This window comes from Calliphora vicina, chromosome 5, assembly GCF_958450345.1.
Source record: "Calliphora vicina chromosome 5, idCalVici1.1, whole genome shotgun sequence".
In the NCBI taxonomy this organism is placed as follows: domain Eukaryota; kingdom Metazoa; phylum Arthropoda; class Insecta; order Diptera; family Calliphoridae; genus Calliphora; species Calliphora vicina.
Genome location: NC_088784.1, coordinates 93,248,951 through 93,264,532, shown reverse-complemented (window position 1 = coordinate 93,264,532; position 15,582 = coordinate 93,248,951).

Genomic DNA, 15,582 nt, shown 5'->3' with positions numbered 1-15,582 from the left:
TTCACTCAGAAGTGATAGGTCAGCAAACTTTTGAAAAATAAAAAAATAAGTAAATTTTGTTTTTTTTTTCCTAAAAATTAAAATATTCGTTGAGCACCATTATGGAAATGAGTTCCGAATAGGGGACAGAAATACCTATTTATTGATGTATTGAACACTTTTCCAAGTACTTTCAGTCAGAAGTTATAGGTCAGCAAACTTTTGAAAAGTAGAAAAATAAGTAAAAAGTTTTTTCGTTCTAAAAAATATATAGCAGCAAAAGTCTGCTACGAAGCAACAATGTAGATGATTAAATTGAAATTTGAATAACACGTGGTGTACTAAAATGGCGCAAGTGACAACCACGAAATCTGATACTAGGATCATCCAGTAATTAATTCCTGTTTTTAAAATTAAAATAGCTCCTAGAACGACCTGTTGGTGATTAAATGAATACTGCTATATTTTGTTAATTTTTTGTTTACATTTTTTATATACGGTTTGCCGCTATGCTTATACATGTGTGCACACACATAATCACATTAGATTTTTTCAATGTTTAGAAAGTGATAACTTCTGATTGAAAGTACTTAGAAAAATGTTCAATACCTCATTAAATAGGTATTTTTGTCCCCTATGCAGAACTCATTTCCATATTCGTGCTCAACGAATATTTTATGTGTTAGAACGAAAAAACTTTTTACTTATTTTTCTACTTTTCAAAAGTTTGCTGACCTATAACTTCTGACTGAAAGTACTTGGAAAAGTGTTCAATACATCAATAAATAGGTATTTCTGTCCCCTATTCGGAACTCATTTCCATAATGGTGCTCAACGAATATTTTAATTTTTAGGAAAAAAAAAACAAAATTTACTTATTTTTCAAAAGTTTGCTGACCTATCACTTCTGAGTGAAAGCACTTGGAAAAATGATTGATACACCAGTAAATAGGTATTTTCGTCCTCTATTCAGAACTTTTTTCCATATTGGTGCTCAACGAATATTTTCGTTTTGAGGAGCAAAAGTCTGCTACGAAGCAACAATGTAGATGATTAAATTTAAATTTGAATAATATGTTGTCGAATGAAATGGCGCAAGTGACAACCATGAAATCTGATTCTATAGATTTGCAGTTATTCATTTCCGTTTTTTATACCCTTCAGCTTCGTGAGAAGGGTATATATAAGTTTGTCATTCCGTTTGTAATTTCTACATTTTTCATTTCCGACCCTATAAAGTATATATATTCTGGATCCTTATAGATAGCGGAGTCGATTAAGCCATGTCCGTCTGTCTGTCTGTCTGTCCGTCTGTCTGTCTGTCTGTCTGTTGAAATCAGTTTTCTGAAGACCCCAGATATCTTCGGGATCCAAATCTTCAATAATTCTGTCAGACATGCTTTCGAGAATTTTGCTATTTAAAATCAGCAAAATCGGTCCACAAATGGCTGAGATATGAGGAAAAAACCAAGACAACCTCGATTTTTGACCTATTTTTTTACCTATATCTGGATTACTAATTACATTAATATAGACAATATGGATATCTAATGATAGATATTTCAAAGACATTTGCAACGACGTATATAAGACCATAGTAAGTTGGACCTACAATGGGTCAAAATCGGGAACAAAATTTTGAACCCGAATTTTTTTTTTTTAAAAAATATATTGAAAAAACAAAAAAAAAATTTTTTAAATTTAAAAAAAAAAAATTTTTAAAATTTAAAAAAAAAATTTTTTTTAAAATTTTAAAAAAAAAAAATTTTAAATTTAAAAAAAAAAAAAATTAATAACAATCGAAAAAATTTTTCTCAAAAAAATTCAAAAAACAACTGGAAAAAAAAATAAATTTTGTTTACCTAAAAATATTTAAAATTTTGAAGTATAATTTGGTGAAGGGTATATAAGATTCGGCACAGCCGAATATAGCACTCTTACTTGTTATTTTAAAATATCGTTTAAAATAACTCTGTGATGAGTCCACAAATAAAGCAATATTTTTGCCATGGTTTTATTTACATTTTAATGACACGTGCTCACCCATATATACAAAATACTACCTTTTTATACAACTCTGAAAAAAGTTTGCTAAAAATGAAAAAAGTTTGTTAAAAAGTTTGTTTTCTTCAGCTCGGTGTTTAATTATTAATTTTTGTATTTTGACATTTGTTAAGATCAATTGTTGTTTTTGTAGAACTGCCACCACCTTGTATGAATTCGGCTTGCTTAGGTTTTTGACAATTACGTTTCGTCTCTATGTTACCCTATGTTTAAGGGTCTGATTCAGAAACACGAAAGAAAACAATTTTCAATTTTTTTTATGAAAAACACTCAAAAATTATTTAAAAACTGTGTGACTTTCATACAAAAATTTTAAAATTGTTTTTCTTTCGTGTCAGGCCCTAAATCATAGAGAAATATACAAAGAGCGGAACATAGAGCGGAAACTCTGCTGTCAAAGACCTAACTCAGTTGTCAGAAACCTAAGTGATGAGAATGTATTAGTAAATAAAATAATGTGAAAACAAAAACAACACTCGTATGTGTGATTATTTTGAGTAAAATTTTGGATTAATTTTTTTTCTAGTTTCCGTTCTTGTTGTTTCTCTATGCCCTAAATATTTCTTCAAAGTTCGAACCGAGTAATTGCCCAGAACTGGTTGATATTACGCAAATTCATATTGTTATTCCCACATATTGATTTTGTAACATATCGAAATATAAACCATATATATGGTTGATACAATCATGTGAATCTTGAAATGGTTACAGTAACCATGCCCAACTATATTTTTTCTCTGCGTGTAGAACTATTAGAAAAATTATATATTCTAGGTCCTATAAAATTCTAAGACAATCTAGCTTATGTCTGTCTGTCGGTCCATTTATCTGTTGTTGACATGATAGGGAATCGAGGGAAGGACTTAAGAAAATGGGCTAAATCGGTCAAATATAACCAGAGTTATGGACAAAAATTTGAGACAACCTTCAAAAAAGTTGATATTTTTCAAAAATCTTTTGCTATTTCCATAAATACGCATAAATCTCTTATATACGAATCGTCCGAATTTAACACTGAAATATACCTTTTGAGAAATCTTAACTTTAGAGAAACTTCATTTATTTTCGAATATCAGGTGAAGTGGGACCTAGTGCATGATAAACCCAACTAACCTCTAAATATTGCAATCTATGTATGTAAATTGCCATAAGTATGAAATGTACTTCAAAGATCTCACATTAAAAGAAGTACATACAAACAATTTTTTTTTTCTTTTGTAAAAAAAATCTCCTCAACTCAACTGTGATGATCAGTGTCAAGATTTGACATACAACTTGTGGTCAAATACAGTGCTGAATATTTGTTTGTATGCTTGTATGTAAATAAGTATGTGGGGGTAAAATAAATGTCTGGTATATTGTTTCAAATGGCATCCAATCTAATGAGTTGTGCAGGAAAAGCACTTGACCAGAACAATATTATTGTAGAATAGAATAAACAATAGGCTCTTTTGCATTCCAAAAGCATCAAGTATAGAAAATTTAAATTTAAAAGTTTTTGAATTGTTTAAGGAAATATTAAAGAATTTTTAATGATGTAGAACATATTACTTCTACTTGTAAATTCGGTAGTTTTCAGCCGCCTGATGATGTATTTAATGAACTTATACATACATTTTGATGAATTAGTAACAGTTTCATCACTCCCAACCTATGTTTTAATTTATGGCAAAGTTTGCTTAGTTTTATTGTATAAAAAGAAATATAAATAAACCATTTAAATAAATTCTACTATGATTTATATCGCACCCTGAACTTGAATGTAATTACATATTATTATCATATAAATATTCATACTTGTAAATACATAATAGACTTTATCTTATCTTAAGATTTTGCCAATCTACTTGTCACTACTGCTTTAAGTATTATGGCTAGTTCGTTTTGTTGTCTTTCCTATTTGTTTAATATACATATACGATTAAATATTTACACTAGAATAAACTTGGCAAATGTTCTTATCACTTTTTTTGTTGTTGTTCTATATGCATTTTTGCCAGACAATCAGTTATTAATTGCATTTTAAATAGTTTTACTAATTAATAAAAAAAAACGTATTGCACACGTTTTGCTGGATTTGTTTATACCTGTCTGGGATTTGACATTTGATTTTCAATATTATTTAATAATTTCATTCTAAAAGTGAATAAATTAAAAAAATATATATTATTTTGTACCAGGAAATTTAAAAAGTACCATTAGAACCAATAAAAAGTACCATAATGTCCCCTGTCAGCGTTCTTATTACAATCAGTATTATATGAGCTTTTTTTTTTTGTCTACATTCGTTATTACAGAAAATTATAAAAGTACCATAGAAGAATGAAAAAGTACCACTAAATTCCCTTTTTGTAGATTCTCATTCATTCAGGATTGTATATGGGCAATTCCACGAGAATCGCTACCACGACTGAAAAACAAAAACCCTTGAAACTTTTTCCAAGATGATTTGAATAAAAGAAAATAATAAAATGATACTATGTGAAAGTATTTAGATCATATTACATTTTAAAGAAAAAAATAATAGTTTAAACTGATTATATTTAATTTTTTAATGTTTTAGGTATGTTTTAGGCTAAAATTTCGGCGAAAACTAGGCTCCCAATTAGCTTGTAGTATGAAATGAATTTAACTCTGATTGTTTTCTTTGCTATTGTCAAATTGTTTATTGAAACCGAATGTATATTTTCTATTAATTTTTTTAGTTTTTGTATACATAAATTTACAGAATATATTGTGTTTTATTATAAGAGAAAAATCTGTCACGTACGGTATGTCATGTACGATATTAAATTTTATTTATTATAAAATCATCCAAAGATTGTTTTTATATAAATATGACGGATTGTAAAGGAAAAATAATTCTACATGTACCTCAAAATGAGTTCCGTTTTATGTCACGTACGATTTACCCTTATTTCGCTCAATATTTTGAACAACAATATTTCGAAAGAACTTTGTATTATTTTAAAATATAGTACACTCTGAATGGAACAAAAACACCAAATTATTTTTCAGATACTCTTATTTTTGCAAAATCTATTTCACTCTATAGGCGTACAAATGTCACGTACGATGATTTGGAATTGCCCATATGTTAAATTGTATAAATATGTATATGTATATCAATTCATTCTTATGGAAAATTCTATAAGTAACATTTCCATTTGAGATTACTCATTCATTCAGAATCATATACAGTATTTTTAATAGTATGTCTAGGTCCATTATTATTATACCCTTCACCTTCGTGAGAAGGGTATATATAAGTTTGTCATTCCGTTTGTAATTTCTACATTTTTCATTTCCGACCCTATAAAGTATATATATTCTGGATCCTTATAGATAGCGGAGTCGATTAAGCCATGCCCGTCTGTCTGTCTGTCTGTTGAAATCAATTTTCTGAAGACCCCAGATATCTTCGGGATCCAAATCTTCAATAATTCTGTCAGACATGTCTGACATGCATGCTTTCGAGAATTTTGCTATTTAAAATCAGTAAAATCGGTCCACAAATGGCTGAGATATGAGGAAAAAACCAAGACAACCTCGATTTTTGACCTATTTTTGACTTATATCTGGATTACTAAGACATTAGGGTATTCAATCGATTAACCGTTAATCGGTTACCCGATTAATTTTAGACGGTTAACTGTTCGAATAATTTGAAATTGCCGATTTTCAAATAACAAATGAATAACCGAAAATCCTTTTTTTTGCACTTAAAAAAAGCTTTTGTATTTATTTATCCGTTTCAATTCAAATACAAATTTCAAATTAATATTAGATATTTTTTGAACATCCTTAAACATGATTAGTGAGTTGTATAACAACTGACATATTTAATTTACATGTATTTGAAACTTTGTTTATATTTACATGTATAGACGAAACTTTTTTTGAAATGAGTCTTTTATCATAAATAAACGAAGCTGTTAAATCAATCAAAATCTAAAACAATCCAAAAAGGAACATTCTTTATCATGCTTTTGAGAGTTTGTTTCCAAGAAAAGTTTTATTAAATCTAAAGAAAAAAATCGTTTAAATTATATTCTTTTTATAAAAGATTATTTCAGAAGATCTCACCCTAAAAAAACTCACACATCGCTAATTTTCTGCAACAACGTCATAATTCAAAAAAGTCATTTCGAGAAAAACGTCTTTGAATATTTTATGACATTTTACTATATCTTAAATAAATTTTCAACATATCATGCGATTTCAGAAATATAAATAGTAGATGTTAATATCTTTTTAATTTGTATTAAACCCAAATTTTTACTTATCAAATATACGAGAAAACATGAATTTTAATTTTGATGTTTACAACAAAAAAACACTCTCACAAAAAAAATAATTGACTTCTTTGAAAACTGATAAAACTATTTTGTATTACTCAGTTCAAAAAACACGGATTTTGAGTTATGACGTTGTTGCAGCAAGTAGGCGATATGTATACAAAAATGACCTCAAATACCTTATTTGCTGTTTTTTACCATTTCCTTCGAATGGTACCATTTGAAGGAAAACCAGTAAGAGTGCTATATTCGGCTGTGCCGAATCTTATATACCCTTCACCAAATTATACTTCATAATAAAAATTTTAAATATTTTTAGGTAAAAAAAATTGTTTTTTTCAGTTGTTTTTTTTAATTTTATGTAAACAAAATATTTTAAATTATTTTTTTTAAATTTTAAATATTTTTTTTTAAATTTTAATTTTTTTTTAATATATTAAAAATATAAATATATTTAGCGAAAAAAAACTTTTAATGAAAAAAAAAATCGGGTTAAAAAATATTTTTTCCGATTTTGACTCATTGTAGGTCCAACTTACTATGGTCTTATATACGTCGTTGCAAAGGTCTTTTAAATATCTATCATTAGATTTCCATATTGTCTATATTAATGACTTAGTAATCCAGATATAGGTCAAAAATCGAGGTTGTCCTGGTTAGTGTGGATTCTCAATCACTCAGGATCACATATATTTAATTTCATTTTTCTAGATTTATTATTATCAGGGAAACCGGAAATATGCTCTAAAAAAGGGTTTTAAGCGCTTTAAATATGCAGTAAAAACTTTAAAATATGCTCTTAAAATTTAAAAAATATGCTCTTAAAAAAACAAACTTTTACATAATTTTTAACCAAAAAATATACTTTTATTTAAAAAAATCAATACAATTCATTTCTAAAAAGGTAAAGTAACATAAAATAAACAAAAATAACATGAACTAAAACAAGTACAGGCAAATCCCGGTATAACGAATCTCACTATAACGAAAATCCGATTTAACGCACGGTCAGATTCGTAACATTGACCACCTTATATAACGAACGTTTCAAAAATTGTATGCTCGATATAACAAATGATGAGAAAAAACAAACAAAATCAAACAAACGACCAACCTTATATAGCGAATATTTCGAAAATTGTACGCTCAATATAACGAACAGAAAGTTTAAAAAACAAAAGTAGTAAACAATGTAAAAATACGTCGTTACAGTACCGTTTTCAATGGTTACTTTCTTTAATAATAGGTGCTGTTATTTGTTGTATAGTGGTCTTAATTGCTTGTTTTCACAATATCGAATGAAAGATTTCGTTCGCATTCTAAGCGAAAGAAAACTGATTCGTTCACATAAACATGAAGTTAGGGAATCCAAATTCAGATTTCTTCCGTTTAGAATGCAAACGAAATTTTTCACTCGATATTGAGAAACAGGCAATAATTCACGTGAATTAAATATGGGAAACCGTAAAAGAATTTCATTGAATGAAAAACTAAAAATTTAGATGAATGAAATATGGAATAACAAAATTCTCAACATGTATTTTGAATAAGATAAAAACAAACATTTTATAGTGACTAAGTTTTTCCTGTAAATTATCTTTACACAAATTAAGTGGAATCTGGAATCTTCGAAGTCGGGTTTTTTTAAATGTTTGTCCCTGAGTTTAATTTTATACAGGTTGAATCACTTTCAGAATCGAAATCCCTTACAATGAAGGCTTTATTAAAACATCTCGATATAACGAATTTTTCAATTTAACGAATGGGCCTGACAATATATCGTTCGTTATACCGGGATTTGCCTGTATAACAAAAAATAAAAACAATAGGAACTTAAGCAATGAAAAGGCATCGAGAGGTATTTTTTGATGATATTTTATATAAATATAAAGTCACTTCTTCAATTACGGTTATTATTGCAATAAATTACAAAATATTGACTTAAATTTCCAAAAAAAATTCGTTGTCTATTGGATCTGAAAACATTTTTATACATAGAAAATGTTCATTCGACATCAACTGATGTTATAGGAGCAAATTTAGAAGACAATATTTCTTTAACACTTAGAACGGCTAAGTTTGAATTAGAACTAAAATTTGATATTTAGATGGTGCTTATTTTATATTAAAAAAATATTATATTAAACCTGTAACACAATAGCGAAAATAAGTAAGACAAAATTTGTTTTTGATAAAGTCCAAATGTGCTATTAAACAGTAAAATATGCTCTAAAAACGCAAAAATATGACATAAATATGCTCTTAAAACAAATATATGCAAAAATATGCATTTATGGGTAAAATATGCAAAAATATGCACTAACAATTCGATGCCAAAATTCATAAATAGTTCTGAAACGTGTAAATATCTTTTCCATGTGCCCAGTAGGCTCACCAGAAAAAACATGCATTTGCATATTTTGGTTTCCCTGATTATTATAAACAAGTAAGATAGCTATATTCTGTGAAGGGTATATACATTAGAGTGGGTCAATTTGTATGGAGCCAAAAAAATGCAACAAGCGGTTATCAAAATCGTAATCTACGATGAATTCTAAGAATGTTTGCCGAAGAAACCATGTGTCTAAAATCAAAACCGAGCTTCCCATTTTTAATATGAGATTTTGTAACCATCCTCGGGTGAAGTTTATTGTTAATCTTCTCCATTTGCAAAGATTCATCTTTTTTGCATTTCTTTCCTTTTGAAAAAGCCCAAACATAGTCATGTTTCTTAAAAGGCTCAATAAAAAGTTAGCATATTTAAACAAAAATATGAAATACTAAAGGAAAACTTTCGCGTTAAAAATGGGAAGCTCCATTTTGATTTTAGACCCATGGTTTCTTCGGCAAAATTTCTTAGAATTCATCGTAGATTACGATTTTGATAACCGCTTTGTCGAGAAAAAAATTGACCCACTCTAATATACATAGAGAAACTAGAAAAAAAATCAGATAAAAAAATTACTCAAAATAATCACACATACGAGTGTTGTTATTGTTTTCACATAGTTTTTTCTACTAATACATTCTCACCACTTAGGTTTCTGACAACTGAGTTAGGTTTTTGACCACCAAATTATACTTTAAAATAAAAATTTTAAATATTTTTATGTAAACAAATTTTTTTCATTAAATTTATTTTTTTAAAATTTTTTTTTTTAATTTTTTTTTTTTTTTTTTTTTTATTTAAAAATCAAAAATTGTATATCTTAAAAATATGTAAAAAATCTAGGTTGTTCTGGTTTTTTCCCGATATATTGATGTATGAATCATGTATGTAAGGGACGGACAGATCTATAACGATCCAGAATCGTATAGCAGTAACGCATTCTACGGAAAATTCTAAGAAATTTTCCCCAAGAAACCATAGGTCTAAAATCAAATCCTATCTATTTCAGTATATATTTTTTTATTGGATAAAAGACAAAATGCGCGGGATAGGATTTGATTTTAGACCTATGGTTTCTTGAGGAAACAGTAGAAAAGAAATCGCCTCCGCAGTCATCTTCGCATCCCTTTTGGCTAATTCGTCTGCTATACAATTACCCTGATTTCCATCGTGTCCAGGGATCCGTACAAGCGTTATGCTCACTATCTCATTTAGGGATACCCGGTATTCCTCGATTAACCTATATGTCGTGAAGACATCCAATATTCCTTTAACGACAGCCTTGCTATCAGTAAATATACATACATATATTTCCAGATATTCGACAATACCGCAGCCAATTTGATGCAAGTTTTATAGCAGTAATTTCCGATTGAAGAGCAGCACAGAAGTTAGGCAGCCTGAAGTAGAATTTTGTCCCATAATTCTCATTTAAGAAACCTCCACCTACCCTAGAGCCGTTAGTATACACCCTTATGACATTGTCAGGAGGGTAGAGTCCGCGCAGCCATATATTCCCTGTTCGGAATTATAATATTTAATTGCATGTCCAAAAAATTGTTTTGCTATACAGTAGTACTTTGCTATGGATGTACCTATAGTAATTCCAGTATATTAGAGTGATCAAGGTACTTGCAAGTCCACGAGCAGCCATCAAATCACCTGGTAATTCTTGGCCGTCAAACTATTTCGGTTGGCCTGGATGACAGGGATGGCAAATGAAATTTATAAATTGTACCAACAAGCATTAAAAATTGTACTTTTTGAAAGTGATTGTACCAAGTCAAGATAAAAAATATAAAATATCTTTTTCAAATGTTGTATTAAAAAATATTTTAATATATGAAAATAAGCTATTCTGTATTTTTTTTTTTTAAATAGGCAGAACATTTCTTTAATATAACTGATATGACTTTATTATAAGACTAGAATAAAGATGATTCCATTCGCTCATAGCCATATAAATAAGCTTTGTTTAATCATTCTTACAGAAAATTAAAAATATCTTCTTTTCGGTAATTTTATCTATACCATTAAGCTCCCAATCCTTGATTCTAATTTTTTATCGATAAGTTAAAAAGTATCATTAAGAGAAAAAGTACCAATTCCCCTTTACCATGCAAAAAGTATCAAATATTAATAATTTTGAATCCATACTTCAAAAATACCAAATTTATAATTGGTATCAAGGCGTATTAACAAGGTGAGTGCATAAAATCAGCTGTTTCTTAATTCGCTGTGGTTTTATGTACACTATGTGTCAAACATTGTTTATGTTTACATTTGTTATTGTAAATAACATAGTAATATTTTAATTTGCCTTGATTTTGACATTTAACGTACATTTTAACAAAAACAAATTGCCTGTTGTTTTTGCATTGTTGTATTTGTTGCCGGGACGCACTCACCTTGTTAATACGCCTTGATTAGTATTTTTTGATATGCAAAGAAAACAATTAAAAATTTATTTCTGTGTTTATTGGCTCAAAAAAGTACCAAAAGACAATTTTCATCCGTCTCCTCCTTTGTATCTCTATTGGTTTACAAGATATTAATGTATCCCTTCTTAATGGATATATGCGGTGAGATAAGTTATACAAATAAGTTATTAAAAACAAAAACCGCGTTCAAAGTATACGCCATCTATTGTAAATACCGCATTTTTAAGTGATACATATTAACCCGAATTAGCTCCCATCTTTGCACTCGATTTCGAAATAACAGTCTGTAAATGCATTTTTTTTCACCAAGGTTAGTAATACTGGATAGTAATTCAGACACAATTTTTCAATAAGATCGGTCGAGAATTTTATGCCTTGAAAAATATTTATTTTGATAGATATCCCACTAGCATCCCACTAAGGTTATGCCTTGATTTTTTTTTGAAGGAGAGAGTCAAAAATTACTCTCTTTTCACACATACGGGTGATACTAAAGAACAAAATACATGCAATACATTCTCATGAATTAGGTTTTTGACAACAGACTTAGGTTTTTGGCTCTCAGTTACCTATCTAGTTGTTGTCTATGACCTAAGTTTTCCTTTGAGCAAAAAAAATTAAAAATTTTTGTAAATCACGTCATCGAAGTGACATTTATGTGGAAAGCAAAAACAAAATTTAAAAAATTTTTCTTTCTGAAAAAAGGGCCCATTTTGAACAAAAAGTAAAAAAATGTTTTTGATTTTGAAAAAAAAAAATTTCAAAAGATTGAAGAAATAGCTATTTGGGATGAGAATAAACACCTGTTTGGCCAAAATTTAAAATTTTGACCTCCTGCAACTCAGAGAGTTCTTGACCGATCTTGTTGTGTCTGAATTACTATCCAATAGTACTAACCTTGCTGAAAATTTCATCCCGATCGGAAGACATCGATTTCAAAAGTTGGTTCACTTGAAGTGAAATCCCCCATATATATAAAAAATACTAGTGATCATTAGTAATAAAGCTTTTCCTTTAAAGCTCGGTCTTAAGCACTTAAGCTTTTTATGTGACTAGGGCTTAATATGTATTTATTGTGATCCTATTTTGTGGTTATGTCTTGACTTTTTTTTAACACTAAATCAATCTCAATCAATTGTCTCTTATAAAAACAATAAATTTAAACATATGTAGATATACTTTGTCGGCACTGCAATAAATATGTCGCTGTACTGCATATTAAATGTAAAACGTTTAAGTTTCAAGCAAGCAAAAAAATTTGCAACCTTTTACTGTTACATTTAACGTATTTATTGAAATTTAAATGTGTCCAATAAACAAATAAACAAATTTTTCTACGATTACACACCCCTAAAGTTGACTGGCATTAGCCAATAAAACCGAAATGCATAAAATTCCATATCACGTGATGTACATACTTGTAAGTTTATCGTATTTATTAACGTGTGTCAAAATTGGCGTATAAAGTTTCTGATACATTTTGCTGCTTAAACACAATCCAACAAAGTACGGCCACTATATATGTAGTTGGTAGTATATGTAACCTGATCTGGTAATAACTATATCACCAACTTGAATACAATTTTCCAAATTTAAATATGTACTTCTCTCACATACTCACTCTCTCGTTGTTAAAGGAAGGTGTGCTCTCATGAAATAATTTTGAAAATTTGTAAGAAAAATGTTGACAACAAAAGGTGTAGTGGAAAAAACGTTTAATTAATTTAAACATAGGGGTTGATTTCGAAACACGAAAGGAAAACAATTTTAAAATTTTTGTATGAAAAACAATCAAAAATTATTTAAAAACTGAGTGTTTTTCATATAAAAATTTGAAAATGATTTTCCTTAGTATGAAAATCCCGAAACCGAAAACTAGTTTGACTAGATTTTGGATGATTCTTCCAAGACAGATAATTCTGAAAGTATTTCGAACATATATGAGTTTTTTTGACCCATATCCAGAAGCTTTTAAAAATTTATTTTTGTGTAAAAATTTTGAGTAAAAAAAAAACTATTAATGTCAAACTTTGCTGTCAAAATTCAATGTCAAAATTCTCCAGACTATATCTGATCTTTTATTTAAACAATTTAGCAGGCAAAATCGCCACTTAGTAAACATTGTTTACCAGAACCTTTTGTTTGTTTTTGTTGTCGTTCCAACATAAATGAAGTTTTCATCAAACGAAAGTTAACGATCTCTAAAAATAAAATAAAAAAAAGAAAAATAAACAAACAACGATGAAAAACCGTATTTATACGTTACAATTGACGATCGTACCTACACTCGTTTTGATTGTAAAAAAAAAAATTAAACTACAAAATACAATAAAAAAAGCACAGCAACGTTTGCAAACAATTTACACAAGAATAATTTTCATGCAGAGTTTTCATTTATTTGATCATTCGCGTTTAAACCAGCGCAGTGATCAACAGCTAAACGCGGGAAACAAACTCAACTCGAATTGAATGAAATAAAATTAAAAACTAATTAAATAGTGATTTAAACTCAAAATAACAACAAGAAATACGAATTACGAATTATTATTACTGTAAAGAATTCCAAAAAAAAAAAATTCTAAAATTAACATAAAATTGCAATAATTTTGAAAAGAAAATAATTAAATAAATTTAAACAAAAGTGACCTTAGAAAATAATATATATTTTTTGTTAAATGTAACACAATAAAATAATTTTGATAATTGTTTTTTTTATATTTTAATTAAAAGTACCACGCAATATTATTATTAATATTGAAACATAATATTGTACATAATGTACTTAGTATAATATAGTGTTGGCAAGTAATCGAATTTCGGTTTTATTTGAAAGAGTTTGAAAAAAATATTCGAACTTTAGAAAAATGTTATGAAAATTATTGATTAACTGGAAATAATTTGTTGAGCTGTAAGTAAGCTAGTAATAATTGTAGTAAAATATAAATTGAAATTTAAAATCATAATTTAAACTTCAAACACCCAAGACTAATATGCGATTTTGGAAAATTTGCAATTTTTTAATTAAATTAAATTGTTATTTAAAACTAATTTGTCTGGAAAAAGCTTTTCTTTTCTGTTTCTATTTCTATTCTATATCATTAAAAAAGATTGATTTTTTCCTTCCGTTTGAAACACACCGAAATATTCATCGCAGACCCCCAAAAATATATATATACTGGGTCCTCATAAGATTCTAAGACGATCTAGCTATGTCCGTCCGTCTGTCTGTACCTATATTAGATAAATATTTTATTGTGGATATCCAAGATTCGGCTTTTTATGAATAAAAATTCGGGATAAAAAATATTTTCCCGATTTTTCTTGTTGATATCTTGATTTCTTATTTATTCGATTAATAATTTATTCGGTGTTGTCATAGAATCCAATCATTATCGGAATCGGTTTTGAAAATGACAAAAAAGATACATTTGACTTATTAAATCCTACACAGAGAAAACAGATTCGTGATAGCAACCGAATTTGTTGCCAATCGAATAATTCGGTTGCACACATAGAATTTTTCAGTTCTAACAACAGAAAGTCAGTTGATAAAGAAGAATTTCAGTTGAGGGAAACAAACTTTAGTTACCCCTTCCAAAATATTGTAGCCACAACTGTAAAATTCGGTCATTAAGACAGAATCATTCGATTGGCAACAAATTCGGTTGCTATCACGAATCTGTTTTCTCTGTGTATGTAATTTTTTGTTTAATAGATAAAGAATTCAATTCTAGATAAAATATAAAACCGATAACTATTGATTTCACGAGACTAATGTACTTTTTCTGTCGTTTTCAAAACCGATTGATTGGATTCAATCAATCATTCAATATACCCTTCACCAAATTATTTTTATTAAAACAAAACTTAATTTTTTTTTAAAGTTTTCAAATTTTTTTTCCAAATTGTTTTTTAATTTTTTTCTAAAATTTTTTTTTAACCCGAATTTTTATTCATAAGCAAATTTTTTTGTCATAAATTCTTTTTCAAAAAAATTTTTTTTTTTAAAAATTAAAAAAAAAAATATTAAAAATTTAAAATTTTTTTTGGATTTTTTAAAAAAAAAAAATTTTTGGAAAAAGAATTTATGACAAAAAAATTTGTTATGAATAAAAATTTGGGTTAAAAAATATTTTCCCGATTTTGACCCATTTTAGGTCCAAATTACTATAGCCTTATATACATCGTAGCAATGGACTTTGAAATATCTATCATTATCATTGTATATATATATTAATGATTTTGTAATCCAGATATAGATAAAAAATAGGCAAAAATCGAGGTTGTACCGGTTTTTTTCTTATATCTCAGCCGATTTTGTCGACGGACAGACGGACATAGCTTTATCGACTTCGCTATCTATAACTATTCAGAATATACATATATACTTTGTGGGGTCGCAAATGAAAAA